Below are 15,326 nucleotides of genomic sequence, written 5' to 3' on the forward strand. Positions count from 1 at the left end.
ACTCTTGGGTTACTCTTTTACCAACGAATAATGGAATTGATCGTCACATTATAATGACCCCACGACTGAAAGGGCGAACATGTTTGGCGTGACGAGGAATCGACCCGTAACCCTTAGATTACGAGTCAAGCGCCCTAACGACTTGACCATTCTCGGCCTGCCTGTGACTTAGAGAGGTAGTTGATTCTCAAGTGTTTATCAACGTGTCCATAAAGCTATCTCGAGCAAGTCATAACATCACACTCTGAGAAAAGTGTTTTTTTTTTCCATTGTTGTTGTCGTTTTTCTCCAAAGTTATTTTATGAAATCAATTAACTATTATACATAGGTGCAGTTACAGTTCCAAATAACTTGTTGTTTTTTTTCAAAAGTATCTCAGTCGAAATCACAATAAGGCATTAAATGTTAGTTTAGTAATCAACCCGTACATTAGAGGCTGCTGAACATGTTCGTGCTTTTCCAATAACACATTATGTACGGGATTATTAGACATTAATGAAAAGTCGTTTTTAAGTGTAAACCTTTTAGCTTGAGCTATTTCATTTATTATTGAATTTGAAAGGAACGTAAATGATGGCTATACGTGTTGCAAAGTAACTCAGCATAAATATCTAAACCATTTATTATTAGGTAACTAGGACTTAAAACCTGTATCTATTGTAACGTAACTGGAGATATATCTAAACCGTATATTATAATGTAACTGGAAGTATATCGATTTTAAAGTAATTGATGATATACCGTATTACTTCGAATTTATGACGCTCTCTAAATAGAGACGGACCTCACTTTTAAAAAGGAATTTTTAGAAAAAAGAATTGGATGATCATTAGAAAGGAGTCAATATGATTTAAAAGAGTTTATTAATGAATCAGAAATGTTAATAATGTATTGAAAATGAAATATAATTAAAATATATACAGGAAATTTAAGTTTTTCATTACAATAGTGTTTCTTCCTGCTTTATTTAATCAGAATGTTACTCTGATGTTTCTTATGAGTCACTGTTACATTCTGAAGTTGAAGTATCTTCATCACTTGATTAACTATTGTCCCAAAGAATCTCATCTTGTGTTACACCTTAAGCATTGGATAAACAACATTTTAAAAACGATTTTCTAACAATATCGTCTGATATTTCTTTCCAAGTCTTCTAAAATCTACTCCACTATTATTGTTCCTGATACCATTTTTATTATACCACTTGGTATCAAAACATGATTGTCTTTATTCAGCCAAGCATTATAATGCTTACAGGTACAATCTTTGAATGACATATTAATGGACACATCAAGAGGTTATAACTGACCGGTCGTTCCGCCAGGAATTATCATCAGATCACTGTTTTTGTTCCTTAACCTACTCTTCATTTTATTGGATGGCCACGAAATACATTGATGACAAGCATGCTCCGTTGCTTTAATAACGCATTAGGCTGATACACATTCCAATACACATCCCAACCACTCTTCCCTTAACTGATGTCATCCAAGGCTGACGTTCCAATACACATCCCAACCACTCTTCCCTTAACTGATGTCATCCATGCATTTTTTGTGCACAAACTATTACATCTTTGCAAAAATTTTCTTTTGGCAATGTTTCTCTGTTTAATGTAACATACGGTGGTAATTTATTACCATCTGCAGTTACACATAGCAAAACACTAACCCTTAACTTTTCGTCACCAGTGGTTTTCATTGTCACCTGTTTATCTCCTTTGGCATTTACAGTGTAGTTGCGCAACACATCGAAAAAACTGCCGTTTCATCTGCGTTACCGATTTGGCTTAAGAAATATTGATTCCTTTGGTGTAAACCAATAATGTAACTTTGATATTCAGTAAGTTTTATTTCAAAATCTGACGACAATTTTTGACTAATTGTTGTCCTTCGCCGTAATGATCAATCTTCTCTTTTCATAAATTTCTCACACCAGCTGTGACTAGCCTTGATAGAAATACCAATATTTCTTACACATTCTTTTGCTTTTAACATTAAGACTTCTCTTTCGCAGTTCTGTGAAATAAGTTAAAACGACAACATCAATTTCAAGATGTCTTCTTTTTCTTGGGGCAGAAAATGACTTTGTACTTTTCTTGCAAAAAAACAACTTTCTTTTCATATCATGCCCACTACGAACATTTGCCTCATTCACTGTATACTTTTTACCGGCTGCACGATTCCCAATCTGTTCGTCGAACAAAATAACTTTCCTTTTAAAATCATTATCATATATAAAACGCTTTTCCATGTGTAAAACACACAACAAAATTGCGTCTGAACAACAAAAAATCAAACAAAGACTGGGAACGGTGATATCCAACTACATCGCTAGAGGCGCTGACATCGGCAAATTTGACGTTTTGTACGTGTTTTTTAGTTTTTCTATGCTAAGTTCTTTTTAAAATATAGTCCAATCTATTTGTTAATGCAGAATATTTTCGAAAATCTTTATTTTGCGAGACTTCTGAACAATGAAAAATAATACCTTGAATTTTAAGACGCACCCTACTTTTCAGTTCAGAAAAAAATGTCTTAAATTTGAATTTATACGGTATCTATACTACCTACTAGGTAGTAAATCAACTAGGGATGTATATATATAATCCAATGGGATTAACTGGATTGAGTAAGGAAAGTGATTCATTGGATATTGTATATCTGAATCGTCAATTTGCTTCAAAAACTACAAATCTTGTCCAAATAAAAGAGTTTAAATTAAATAAAAAATAAAAAAGATGGACATCCATAAAACATCAAAAGGATTGTCTCTTAACCTAGTCTTTAAAATATTTATTATTTTCATCCTTATATAAAGGAAAACATTGTAAAAATTCCTTTCTTAACATTCTTAAACCGTTGATTCTTTGAGTTGCTGTCGATCCCGAGATATGTCACTGACCACACTCCGCATCCTCAACTGTGACTTGTAAGAGTGACATTTAATCCCGCTATAAGGTTAAGAGTAGCCGTGTAAGCGGCGTATAACGCTGATTGATTGGATCTCCCTCTAATCAGCAGTTTTAATTTATATACGTCTATTCCTCAACCTTAAGATCTCCGACATGACAAGTTAATTCGGCGCCACTCTGGTTGTAAATAACAAATACAGAATATGTTAAAACAATATCAAAATACCTTTATTAATGGGGTCTTTACGATGCTCGATCCATTATTCGCTGAAAGTGTATCAACTCTCTTAAGCATAGTAAACACATCCTCTTTGAATCGAGTTTATAAGTCTTTAGATTATAATGTTTTAGATGTGTGTATTGAATTTACTGAAACACTCAAATGTCCTACCTCAACTCTTTAAAATGTTAAACCATTATAACAAGCCTTATCTTAATCGAGCCAATAAGGTTTTCAATCTAGGATTCTTTAAGACGTTAAAACACAGTAAAAAACTTAGTCGAGCCCATAAATCCTGTGCCAAGAGTGTTGAAGATGTCAAATTCTTACATTTCATAAAATAACAAAGTTCACTATCTTTTATTTGGTCTAAGTAGACGATTGCTTCTATAGGTTAAACCATCTCAAACGTGTAAACAAATCTAATTTCCAAAACCAATATTAAGAATCCTTATACGGAAGCAAATAATTTAAAAACGAAACAAAAAACAAATGAAAAACTCATTACAACAACCCTCCTTGACAATGAATGCTCCTGAAAACTGAATAAAAAAGACAAAGACAAAGAAAATTATACACATTCGTATTCCATTAGGTCAAAGGTCTCTCTGAAAACACGCAAAAGATACACAAGTATCATAAAGTCACAACAATGTTCAAAAGTTGTAACAAAATGACATCATAGCTGGTACACAGCAGACAAAAGAAAAAATATTGTTTACAAGATCCAGCTAACAACAGTCCTGAAACAAAAACACCAAAACAATCAGAAATTAGGGGTATGTTAGTTACAGAAGACTGTGTGATATGGATCTGGCTGTAGTCGATCGTCCACTATATCGCAGAAGACTACCATACAATAATAACTAATATTAAACACACCAGACACGCGCGCGTAATAACTCTAAAATAATATTAAACGCACTACACACGCACACACGCGTAATAACTCTAAAATAATATTAAACGGTCCACAAATGCACACACACGTAATAACTCTAAAATAATATTAAACGCACTACACACAAACACACACGTAATAACTTTAAAATAATATTAAACGAACCATACAAACTGAAGAGATATGATTTAATATAATTTATTATGTATAATATATATATATTATTATATTTAAATAATTTATTTAATATATGTCTTATAAACTTTTGCATACTAACTGTAATTAATCCAAATTATACTACGAATTTCAAAATCGAATGCAAAATTCTTGGGAAAGAAAAATTAAACGACAAATTCTTTGTAAACTAGAAAATCTTGGATTACACTTTTCTTAAAACTGTAGCACTTTTTATTATTATTATCACACTATGTTTCGTACTTTAACTTCTCATTATACTCTAGATTCACCAAATGTTTAAAAAAGAAACAGAATATATAACAGAAGTATGAAAGACAAATAATCCTTAATTATGTTTAGACGAAGAATTTTGTGTTTTTTTGTTGTTGTTTTATTTGTATATATTGTGCCGAATAAACAATCGCAAGATTAATGAACATAGTCATTTAAAAAAAGAATGTTTTGCTTAAGTACGCTATCGCTTCTGAGCTATAAGCCAGAGTTTCTCAAACTGGTCACTGGTAGGGTAACTCCAGGAGGCCCGCTTATCATGTTCAAAATTTTCTGTAAAATATTTTAAAATATAATTTAAAGAAAAAATATTTTTCGTAAAATTTATGTGAATTAAGAAAAAATAATTTTGGAATACAACTTTTCACATACATGAAATATTTTCTTTTGAAACAAAAAATATTTGTTTTCGGGGCGGGAGTTTAAATTACATTGAGTTTTCGGGTTACTAAGGTTTGAAAACCACAGGTATAAAATATAGTATGCCAAGCAAATAATAGGAAATTAATTACAGCGTTTACTAAACGTTACCCAAGAGGTAATTCGTTGTGTTATATGCAATGAGACTGAACAGCTCACCTGTAAGGTAATTTTTTATATGAAGTATTAAAATATTATTTATTATCTTATAGTTTTCAGATTCATTTACGTAAACTCTAGAGCCTCGTAAATAAATATCAAAGTTTTTCAAAGTAAATGTTTATATTTTATTTTCCATTTATTCTACCAAAATACTAACCCTACTTATTATAATCAACAAACTACAGTGAAATGGTTAAGGTTAACAAATGGAAACATGTACATACCTTTTGACCCTTCGTAGAATAGTCCACATCCTCTTCTTTGTGTCATATGCATAGCTTCACGTCTTTATTTTTACGCTTAGAGTTTATTTTCAAGTTTTATTTTTAATGTCCGATTATTTTGTTTTATTTTTTATGGCGAAATATCATCTGGTGCCCGATAGCCATTATTACATTTGTTAGGGAGAGACGCGCCTTGTTAGGGGCGAGTAAAACGATTTGCACTCGTCCTGTGTTCAGAATTCTTGGCGAGAATGGAGATGAATCAGTAAATAAACTTGTACAAATATTTAAACCTTTCAAATGTGAATTTTAAAATAAAAATAATACACAGTTAACTAAACTATAAAATAAGGCACCAAATACAGTTTAATTCTCTATCAAATTGATACATATAACTAGAAAAAAGTACCAAGCGCTAAGGACCTGTCTCAGTAATGTGGTTGATTCATCTCAGTTGGAAGAACGTATGTAAGTAAAGATTTCTCGTAACGGTAAAGATCTTCAAGTGCGAGATCTGCTCTTTGTATTAGTTATAATAACCACAAATTACACTCACAGACAATAGATTTCCAGTTTTCTAACAAACGGAACAGCTAAATTCGAAATAAATAACAGCCTAACAACACCTTTTAACTAAAAAGCTGGATTCTCATAAGGCCCAGTTTTAAGCCTCTTATTGTATATAATATCTGCTAATAGCATTAACTTAACCTAAACTTAATATGCAGACGACGTGTCTGTATGGAGTCATACACTTGACCCTTCCCTAGCAGTTCAATATTTACTAGATCACATAAAGACGTAGTGAAACACATGAAACCCACTAAAGCCACAAGCAATAGCATTTAGAAAAATAATTAAAAGAAATAAGGAAAAAGTCAACCATGTCCAGCTCACACTTTTATGATATGCGAATCAAGTTTACCATATCAGTTGTTGGGTATAACCTATGACAAAAGACTTTCGTTAAACTTTTAAAGAAAGCAGTTCAAAGAATAAATTGTCTCAGGAAAATAAGTGGTTACGAAAAAGAATGCATTGACAAAACCCTCATAATCTATAAAGTGTACATCAGACAAGTAACAGAATATGGAAACGCCATTACATATGACATGTCCAAACAATCTGTATAAGTCACTCGAAGCACCACAATTAACAGCAATAAAAAATTTATATCACATCCCTGTTTACACATCAAGGACATATATTCATAAAATACCCTGTTTATATACTAGAGACATATCTTCCTAAAATACCCTATTTACACACTAGAGACATATCTTCCTAAAATACCCTGTTTATATACTAGAGACATATCTTCCTAAAATACCCTATTTACACACTAGAGACATATCTTCCTAAAATACCCTATTTACACACTAGAGACATATCTTCCTAAAGTACCATGTTTATACACCTGGGACGTACCTTCATAAAATACCCTGTTTATATACTAGAGACATATCTTCCTAAAATACCCTATTTACACACTAGAGACATATCTTCCTAAAATACCCTGTTTATATACTAGAGACATATCTTCCTAAAATACCCTATTTACACACTAGAGACATATCTTCCTAAAGTACCATGTTTATACACCTGGGACGTACCTTCATAAAATACCCTGTTTATATACTAGAGACATATATTCATAAAGTACCCTGTTTATACACCAGCTGACATTGTTAATATCCTTCAATTGTTTGTTTTGTTTGTTTGTTTTTGGAATTTCGCACAAAGCTACTCGAGGGCTATCTGTGCTAGCCGTCCCTAATTTAGCAGTGTAAGACTAGAGGGAAGGCAGCTAGTCATCACTACCCACCGCCAACTCTTGGGCTACTCTTTTACCAACGAATAGTGGGATTGACCGTAACATTATAACGCCCCCACGGCTGGGAGGGCGAGCATGTTTTGGCGCGACTCGGGCGCGAACCCGCGACCCTCAGATTACGAAGCGCACGCCTTAACGCGCTAGGCCATGCCAGGCTACTATTTTTCAATTGGCGGTATTTGTAAAGATAAGATAAACGATGATATCCTTTGTCCACTTGCTGTTCTTTATCTATTTTTATGTGGTTTTGCCAAGTCTTTTTTTTCACCCAGACCCGAACGTTCCGATCTTTAATAGAAGCTGACCTTAACCTACTAGACCGTGAAGGTCACTCGAATAACGTCTTTTCATATGCCCTTTCAGACGAACCGATGATAAATAAATAGTTACGTGGATGAGGTATAAGGAGGGTGTAGCTCATATATAGTGCTCCATATTCGCAGTGGAAGTAGAAACGAAGCCGTTTTTCCATGGCCGGGAATTGTTCCAGACTTTTGGTAACCTTTAACATGGACGTGATCAGCTCACGACAGTGGTGCTGTAAGTGTTTATCTAAACTGAAAACGGCGTTTCAAATCTACAACTTTTGTGTCAAATAATAAAGAATGGAATGTTTGAGTGTATATCAAGACCCAGTAAGAAGTTTAAGATCACAGAATAAGGGGAATTAACAGATTGACATCTTTGGGATAAGGACCAGATATGCAATCTTCCTTATTCTGCACGTACAAGACAAGCTAATTTGGAATTACATGGGAACTCTTTTGATAGTCTGGTCAAGCTATGCCTTTAGGACCTTCAATGTCCTGTCTTTCACCCAATGGCCCGACATGGCCAGGTGGGTTAAGGCGTTAGACTCGTAATCCGAGATTCGAATCCCCGTCGCACCAAACATTCTCGCCCTTTCAGCCGTGGTGGCGTTATAATGTGACGGTTAATCCCACTATTAGTTGGTAAAAGAGTTGGCTGTAGGTGGTGATGACTAGCTGCCTTCCCTCTAGTCTTACACTGCAAATTACGTTAATGTAAGCCTCTCGTGTGTGATTATTGACTTTTATATACGTTCTCCGAGGACATGTTACCATAACAACCATTCAATACGTAGTTACATTCAGCATGCATTAATTTGTCCAATTAACATCTATGTTCACAATTAATATCAATCTCCTTGCCCTTAGTCCTAGTGTTAAGGGTCAGCCAAAGTTCAGATCACAACCTTAAAACCTGTTTTAATTTTTTCTTTCAGTAAAATCTAACGCACTATGAACCTTCAGACACATTTATTGTACTCTTATTCTAGTCCTCTCAAAAATATCTTTATTAGAAAACTGTTTCATAATTAGCTCAAATTTCAAATGCCATGATATTTGAACAATTTGCTCCTTAATGTATATTTCATCGTGCAATTTTTTAAGGTAAGTCAAGGTGGTTCTACATTTAACGAAACGACATTGTAGCCTAACTACATCCTAACTTCGTTTCATACCTTTAAGTTTATGCTTCAAAAGTTACTTCCATTTATTAACCCGAGATGGGCGCTTATACATTAACGGTGGACTACAGGAATGGGTAACGCAGGTTTTCTTCCTGTACAAAATGTTCTGGTTTCTTATCTCTGTCTCCTTCCCGCCAGTTCTAGAATAAACTTTTGTTACTAGGCTTTGCACGTTTTTTACAATTATCATCATGTGTTAATGATTGATTCACGCGCGTATTGGGAAATATTAAACAATTTGTACCATTGCATACACTTTTGGTCTGTAACTAACCTGTTGTGGTCACTTGGGGCTCTAGGTACGAATATACGCATCTTGAGGAGTAGAGACATGTTTTCGTACGCAGAGTAGGCAAAGTGTGGTTTACGATGTTATAGCTGACGGAAATGAAGAAAATGGGCGTTCTTACGTCCGTTTTCTAGATGTCAAGAACTTCTAGCTAATTTTAGAGGCAGTTTTGTACTTGATTAATGAAAGATCTTTCCTCTCAATCTTTATGGCTCAATTTTGTCATCATTCTAGCCTACGCACTACCAGACATGTACAGGCCATCGTTTTTAACCGGACTCATAAGGATATCTACTGTGTTTTGTGTGTGTGTGTTTATACACACACACACACATACATACATACATACATACATACACAGAGGGAGGAGTAGTACTTTTGTTATTTTTAGGTTAAGAACTCACTTCGTTCAAGAGTATGGATGCCGGTTGAATGAATGCAGTTTATTTATTAAGAAGCGCAAAGTAAAACAATGGGCTATCTGTGCTATTTCCAACACGGTATCAAAACCTGATTTTTAGCGAGGTGAGCTCTCGGACTTAACGTCCAGCCAATGGTGAGGCGTGTACTTGAATAAAATTTATCGTATCTGTACTTAATGTTTACCAGTTATAGAAAAAATAAAATAAACGTATAAGAATATTTTATAGATAAAAAACTTTCGTCAGTTAAATAAACATCTGAGTTGAAAATAGAAAATATTTTAGGAACACAACATTTCTTACACTAAACACACTTCACTAACAACATAGCCTTACATTGAACACACTTCACTGACAACATAGAGCCTTACACTGAACACACTTCACTGACAACATAGAGCCTTACACTGAACACACTTCACTGACAACATAGCCTTACACTGAACACACTTCACTGACAACATAGAGCCTTACACTGAAACACTCCACTGACAACATAGAGCCTTACACTGAACATACTCCACTGACAACATAGAGCCTTACACTGAACATACTCCACTAACAACATAGAGCCTTACACTGAAAACACTTCACTGACAACATAGAGCCTTACACTGAAAACACTTCACTGACAACATAGAGCCTTACACTGAACACACTTCACTGACAACATAGAGCCTTACACTGAACACACTCCACTGACAACATAGAGCCTTACACTGAACACACTCCACTGACAACATAGAGCCTTACACTGAACATACTCCACTGACAACATAGAGCCTTACACTGAACACACTCCACTGACAACATAGAGCCTTACACTGAACATACTCCACTGACAACATAGAGCCTTACACTGGAACATACTCCACTGACAAACATAGAGCCTTACACTGGAACACACTCCACTAACAACATAGAGCCTTACACTGAAAACACTTCACTGACAACATAGAGCCTTACACTGAAAACACTTCACTGACAACATAGAGCCTTACACTGAACACACTTCACTGACAACATAGAGCCTTACACTGAACACACTTCACTGACAACATAGAGCCTTACACTGAACATACTCCACTGACAACATAGAGCCTTACACTGAACATACTCCACTGACAACATAGAGCCTTACACTGAACACACTCCACTGACAACATAGAGCCTTACACTGAAAACACTTCACTGACAACATAGAGCCTTACACTGAAAACACTTCACTGACAACATAGAGCCTTACACTGAACACACTCCATTAACAACATAGAGCTTGAAATAATCAACGAATAATTCTGGTATACGACTTCAAGTGTTGGCACTCAACCGGCACTGTCTTAGTAAGGGTATGGCTCACTTTCAATGCATTGGTTATTATATAGATCTGTAAGAGATGTATACCACCTGTATACATTATAACGGTCACAAAACAAGTACTTGTTTTAAAGCAGTTCACATTATAACTATTTAAGTTTGACATTTTCTAATATATTTTTCAAAAACTTCAAATGTTTATAGCCAAGGGAAAGACTAAAGACAATTCTAACTTAGTAAGAAACTACTCAGTAAAGAGTATTCACCCACCAGTCACTGATAAAGAATGTCTTATTCCTTGGGTGCTACTTCTAACGAACCACTGAGTAGTTCCAAGCCAGTTGCCCAACAGTACGTCTACAACCTAGTCACTACAGTACTGTAAGAACCAGCTGTCTAAAAGTACGTCTATAACCTAGTCATTACAGTACTGTAAGGATCAGCTGTGTAATAGCACGTCTGTTACCTAGTCACTACAGTATTGTAAGAACCAGTTATCTAACAGTACGTCTGCAACCTAAGCACTACAGTACTTGAACGACCAGTTGTCTAATAACGTGCACAACCTCATTGCTATGACCCTAGATATGCTGAAATCAACTGTCAGTTGTCTTTCTGTCACTCGGGTGCCCCGCTGATACAGCGGTAAGTCTACGGATTTACAACGCTAAAATCAGGGATTCGATTCCCTTCGGTGGACTCAGCAGATAGCCCTATGTGGCTTTGCAACAAGAAAGCACGCACACACACGTCATTCGGTTATTCTGAAAACTAGCCAAAATTAAACTGTTACGAAAACATTAACTGATGAGGTAGGTATCTAATATGAAGATACTTTTTTATTCGCGTCAGTGTGTGTGTGTGTGTTTCTTATAGCAAAGCCACATCAGGCCATCTGCTGGCTGAGTCAATGCCGCGTGAGTAACACATGCTAAATGTGTCAAAAGAGAATTTATATATGAAAGGTCTCCATAACAATGGCATGGCGATTTTTGGAGTTGTTTTCAGGTGTTCTTTTCCAGACAGCATAAAATATTTGTAATTTTTATTCTTTCGCGTAGTACAGGGTGTCCGGAAAGTCACTGTGCACTTATATAATTATTAACAGATATGTTTCAATATAAAATACAGGAGGTAAATATAAATGACACTTATAAACAATGTTGAAAGTGACCCCCCATTGGCATCAATACAGGCTCAGATCCTTCTTATTTTGTTTCTAAACACCGCTATCAGTTGGTGGCTTGAAATAGACTGAATAAAATATGATTACAAAACTGCACAGTGACTTTCCGAACACCCTGTATAATGTCTCTACCTCAGAATTTGTTACACCGATGAATTTCTAATTTTTTTTCAATCATAAGTGACTTTTAATATATTCTAGCAACGTTTTATAAAGCTGTATAAGCTAATATATTCAGTATAGTAACTGTGGGTAGATATTCATTAAAAAAAAGATTCAGTGTGTATCTATTTTGATTTTGATTCCCTCATTCATTGCGTTATTTAATCACTCCTCCCCCCCCCCGGTATCAACAACGTATGGAGTAAACCGTTGAAGCTGTTAGTAACAAGTCACGTAGATTTTCTCTCCGACCGTTTATCGAGTAGGTTCTCCTGGAAAGATGCAAGTTCCTTACATTATGGCGGTAGCGATCAATGTCGACCTTTCTCAGCCTTTTTCAACCAACAGGACTCGCTGACGCTTGGAGGCTGAGTCCTGAATCAAGTACAGTGTGCTGTGCTTTCGTACATTCCAAACGTTCAACCCCTTAAAATCGTCGTAGTAGAATAACATTTTTTGCGCTTCTTTTATTAGTGCCAATTGGTTCACTTCATCCCTAGTTTGACTAAATTAAAGCTCTTTATTCTGTTAATTAAAAAGCCCAATCTTTCTTGAAGGGCTTTCTATAACCTCCCATTCAGTAGCATATCTTCTTCCTCCGCCTCCTTCCCCAGGTTGTTATTGAAATCGTCGCGTGAACAATGCATGAATGAGTTATTAATATTAATTCAATGTATATTTGATGGATTGTTAGCTTCTTGGCTGATACTACATTTCAACGTACTTAGTGCTTAAGTCAGGATTTTCTTTAATAATAACTAACCCTAAAAGATTTTAGGATATTCGCTGTTGGTTAAGCGTCTTTTATTTTATTTTTTAAAACGAATTAAATCGTGTATGTTTTTTTTATGCCTGTGTCCCTCTACTTGCTGGTTTATAATTATAACACTGTAACAAAATTTTTACTTTTTCTTGTTCCTGGGCAAAAAGTGTTATTTCTCAATTGCTTATGCCTAAAGTAAATGAAAAATGCCTATTTTTCTCTTAAAACTTTGCTTTTGTGACCTGGACAATGAAATTTTCAAATGTACCCATTTTCCTGAACATTTCAGGTAGATTCAGTGTTGAGTAGCTGATAGAAAATTTTCTCAAACTTACAAAAATTGTCAAGAACTTTCTAAAATGTTGTAGAACTTAGGAGAATTTTCAAGAACCTTTCAGAATTTTCTAGAATTTTCCATAGTAATATATATATACAGTGGCTCACCACTTACCGTTCAGTTTAGTTCTAGCTGTCTAAGTGAACACATAGACCTATCTGAGTTTATCAGAGATGGCATCAAAATAGCTGCAAGCATTCTCCAGACGCATTCTGCTACCTATGTGGTCAATTTATCAAGACAAGAGCGAAAATGTACTCTGTGACAGCATCTGCTAAAATGTGTGAAGCCTACAAGGCATATTTCGGCATGCCTGTCGGAAATCAAGACAAACCCTGGGCACCTCATTTTACCTGTGAGCACTGCAAAAAAATTCTAGAAGGTAAGACGAACAAATTTTGCTTGTTTGAATAGCAAGACTTTATATTATACAAATTTTACACCTTTTAAAATTTAAATATCTTTTAATTTATTGTTTTAATTTCCAATAGTATAAAAATATCACATATAAAATATTTTGCATGAACCTCTTACATATTAATTGTAGATGAAATAAATTTATTCTTCATAATAACAATTGTATTTTGCTCTATTGCAGGATGGTACAGAGGGGAAAAGAAAGTCATGAAGTTCACTATTCCAAAATTATGACGTGAACCCACTGACCACTCAAGCAATTGCTACTTCTTCATGGTGGACCCTTCCAAACGTCGGGCTGGCAAGAATGCATCTCCTATGATGTATCCGGACCTTCATTCCATCATCTATCGCTCCAGTGCCACACTGCCCTGAGCTCCCTGAACCCACTCCGCCAGAGTGAAAGCAACCATCCTCAGAAGAAAGCAGCAAATCAGAAGAGGAGGTAGACGTTGAAAATCCAGATTACAATTTCAGACGCACAGCTGGTGAGAGACACCCATACTACCCCAAGCAAAGAAACATCAATGACTTCATCAGAGATCTTGGTCTAACAAAGTTGAATGCTGAGACTATATTTGGGGGCTGTTACGTGAAAGTGATTTACACTACAGACGCAAATCTCGAAAACTACTCACTTCTAAACATTTTTGTTCATTTTTGTATAACTTCAGTGTAAATACATGTAAATCTTAATTCATATGTTGTTTTATTCAGACCTTTTGTGAATGAAAATGTGCAAATTTGCACGTTTTTTACATAGAAAATAGGTTAATTTCTAAATTTCATTATTCAGGTTACAAAAGCAAAGTTTGAAAGAAATAATTCCCGTTTTTGAACTTTTACAACATAAGCAATTAAGAAATAACACATAATATCCAGAAACAAAATTTGTGTTGCATAGTGTAATGACCTTGATCTTAGAAAATGTTCGGTTTGTGTTTTTAGCACTCAGGCGACATACAGGATTTAAGCAACTGATAAATAAAAGAAAATTATAAGAACATATAAAAATTAAAATATCTGTTTTGTGCATTTAGCATCGAGGACTGTTTTGTTATTCTATAACAAAAACATTTACTTACGCGTACGTGTTTGCTTATTTGAAATTCGTATTTTATTATATTAAGATTTGTAATTACTTTCTGAAGAAAATTAGTCACTAACGCTTCGTAACTTGTTAGGCTTAACGCTAGTAGTGTGTAAAACATACGGCTTGTTTAAACTCGACAAAACGGAAACTAATATTGGTACATTAACGAGCGCATGCCATGAGAATGGTGTTGTGAATATTTATTGACGAACTGAACTTCTTGTTAATATTGGTTTTCAGTCTGTTTCTAGGGGTCTTAATATAAAAGTAGGCCTGACTGCTTTACGATGGGTTCAACTAGTATTTGCCCTTTATTTCGTTAAACACTTTTCCATGCGACCAGTTGTCTATAACGTATATAATATTAATTTAATTAATATCTAACACAGCTATCATTGTTTTATAATACTCATGTGTATTTTATAAAACACTGACCGAACGTCTCCAATAACGTCAAACTCAGACTGTCGGGATCATACATACAGTTAAGCCTATATTACGTCTTGAAAAGCTACAATCAAAGGTTAAGAGGTGATGCATTGTGTGCACGTTGCAAGAGCAATCGAATATTCAGTTGTTTAAATCAACGAGCGAGGTGATCATTGCATCCTTATTAAATGCTTGTTCATAGTGGTAATTTATTGACATAGAAAAAAAACTACAGTTAACTTGAAGATGACCTTGGAAAGTCGAAACATTGTT

At 34.9% G+C, this 15,326-nt stretch overlaps 1 protein-coding gene and 1 long non-coding RNA gene across 2 annotated transcripts in view; one reads left to right on the top strand and one right to left on the bottom strand.

The window, feature by feature from the left end:
- LOC143255125 (fasciclin-1-like) overlaps positions 1–15,326 on the bottom strand; it is an 82,210-nt gene that overhangs the window by 45,123 nt on the left and 21,761 nt on the right. The gene's annotated exons all lie outside the window — the stretch shown is intronic.
- On the top strand, positions 11,071–14,231 carry LOC143255126 (uncharacterized). The gene is made up of 2 exons (XR_013030444.1): positions 11,071–13,496; positions 13,713–14,231. It is a non-coding gene; the product is annotated as an uncharacterized LOC143255126 (long non-coding RNA).

The sequence above is a fragment of the Tachypleus tridentatus genome, chromosome 7 (assembly GCF_004210375.1).
Source record: "Tachypleus tridentatus isolate NWPU-2018 chromosome 7, ASM421037v1, whole genome shotgun sequence".
NCBI lineage: Eukaryota > Metazoa > Arthropoda > Merostomata > Xiphosura > Limulidae > Tachypleus > Tachypleus tridentatus.